This window comes from Oncorhynchus kisutch, linkage group LG4, assembly GCF_002021735.2.
Source record: "Oncorhynchus kisutch isolate 150728-3 linkage group LG4, Okis_V2, whole genome shotgun sequence".
Taxonomy (NCBI): Eukaryota; Metazoa; Chordata; class Actinopteri; order Salmoniformes; family Salmonidae; genus Oncorhynchus; species Oncorhynchus kisutch.
The window spans coordinates 49,919,352-49,921,874 of NC_034177.2; positions in this window are offsets into that span (position 1 = coordinate 49,919,352).

A 2,523-nucleotide genomic window follows, 5' to 3' on the forward strand; every position below is an offset into this window, starting at 1 on the left:
GTGCCATGTCGGACACAGACAGGGTTGGAGAGGCAGGGGGCCCGGCCCTCTCCCTGCGGCAGACTAGGAGCCTTCATAGCCAGGGATTGAGGGATTTAAGATTCAGACAGTATCTTCATTAGTTCTCCTAGCCTCGATTAATCATCATTAAGGCTAGCCTTCAGGTAGCAGGATCAGCCAGTCAACCCACCGTCCTCAGGGTCAGTGAGTGAGTCCAACCTCTGTATAGTTTGTCCCTGGGCTGGGCCACTCACTCAGTTAGTCACTCAGTCCCACATGTCTCCATCCCTGGACCACCCCCTCGCTTAGTCAGTCACTCAGTCCCACGTGTCCCCATCCCTCTGCCATACTATCAGTCTTACCTCCCTGTGATTTCTATCTTTCTGTGTGTAGTCCTGGAGTGGCTGCATGTACATCTGTATTGTGTCACCCGTCCATGTGAAGCACATAAACCTATTCAAATCTATTTTCTCCGTAGGAAATAGCATGCTAAGTCACTCTGTTCCATCCACATCCCTAAAAACATGATTACATTTTCCATCTGAGCATGACTCACTGGATTCTTCAGAAGACTAATGTCTTAGAAAGCTTAATCTATCTAGGAAAATACCGCCGAATCAAAAATAAGGGATTGAATATGAGGGAATATAGAAAAATACATCTGTAGGGGCTAATGTGTCCCAGATGTGTCATGTACATGAACGTCTGCTATAGTCTACAGCATGTGTCATGATTTTTGGGTTCTTTATGCCTGAGCCCTAAATGTTCAGTAGCAGCTGTCAGCTTCAGATATGTCATACAGCAACAATATAACCATGCTAATCCCGCTCAGGCCTTTGTGTTGCTCCTGTAATCTGTTCCATAGCAAGAAAGCTTGGCGCTCATAAATCTGTACTATTTAATGATTTATCCTTATTCATCCTGTAGCTCCAGATGGGTCAAGAAGGAGGGACGGAGGATGGAGGGACGGATGGACAAAGGGACGGAGGAAAGGGTATGGCTGGATGGACAGAGGGGCGGATGGAGGGAGGAGGAGAGATGGACGGATGGAGGGACGGAAGATGGCGGGACAATGGAACGAGGCAGGACGGAAAAAACAGATGAACAGAATTAACGAAGGGTGAACGGGAAGTAAAGTAGCCCGGTTGAAGTTTAATTTAAGTTTACTCGAGTGCATTATTAATGGAAGGAGGAGGGGAATGTATTGTGCAGCATTGTGATAAAGACGAGCAGTAATTAGAGCAAGGCCATTTATTCCTGCCTCCGTCTACACATTCATCATCCTGGCTGAAGAAAAAAGAGAGGATGAGATGAGACAACAAAAAAAAGAGGAGGAAAGAAGGAGAAAGTCAAATCAAATACATTTTTATTTGCCACGTGCGCTGAATACAACAACTTTACTGTGAAATGCTTACTTACGAGCCCTTTCACAACAATGCAGAGTTGAAAAGTAAGAACATTAGCAAACAGAAAATAGTAACACAGATAACAATAATGAGGCTACACTGTATATACAAGTGGTACAGGTACTGAGGCAATGTGCAGGGGTACGAGGTAGTTGATGTAGAATGTACTTGTAGATAGGGGTAAAAGTGACTAGGCAATAAGGATAGACAATAGAACAGAGTAGCAGCAGCATATGGATAGAGTGAAAGTATGTGTGTGGCATCAATGTGTGTGTGTGTGTGTGTGTGTGTGTGTGTGTGTGTGTGTGTGTGTGTGTGTGTGTGTGTGTGTGTGTGTGTGTGTGTGTGTGTGTGTGTGTGTGTGTGTGTGTGTGTGTGTGTGTGTGTTGAAGTGTCAGTGTAAGTATGACTGAGTGCATGGGTAGAGTCGGTATAAGAGATTCAGTGCAAAAAAGTGTAAATGCAATAGTAGCCATTTGATTAACTGTTCAGTAGTCTTATGACTTGGGAGTAAAAGCTGTTTAGGTGCCTTTCGGTCCCAGATTTGGCACTCCGGTATCTCTTGCCATGCGGTAGGAGAGTGAACAGTCTATGGTTGGGTTGGCTGGGGTCTTTGACAATTTTCCAGGCCTTCCTCTGACACTTCCTGGTATACTGTAGGTCCTGGATGGCAGAAAGGAGAAACGAGAGAGGAGAGAAATACATGTATGTCTCACTAGCAGACAGTGGACAGTCACATTCAGACCTTTGACTTGTCTAAATGAGATATTATAAACATAAACAATGGATATAAACAGTATTGTCAACTTTTAAAATTCCAATATCTCATTTCTTTGTGTCTAACTTTTGTATCTATTAGGAAGATACTGGATGTAGCCTGCTGTGTCTGGTTCAAAAGCGTTTCTAAAAGGGGATTTTCTTTTCCATTAGGGTAACGGCGTAGGGAAGAGCAGAAAATAAGTCTGATGGCGTGGAGGATCATCTAAGAGTTTCTCCCCTCTGCTCTGCTGGGAGACTGTCGCTGCCAAGGAGAAATTACACATCAGAGGAGATCATTACCAGGAAGAAGCCTGGGGAATGGAGAGAATGAACAGAGAGAGGGAGGAATGGAACAACA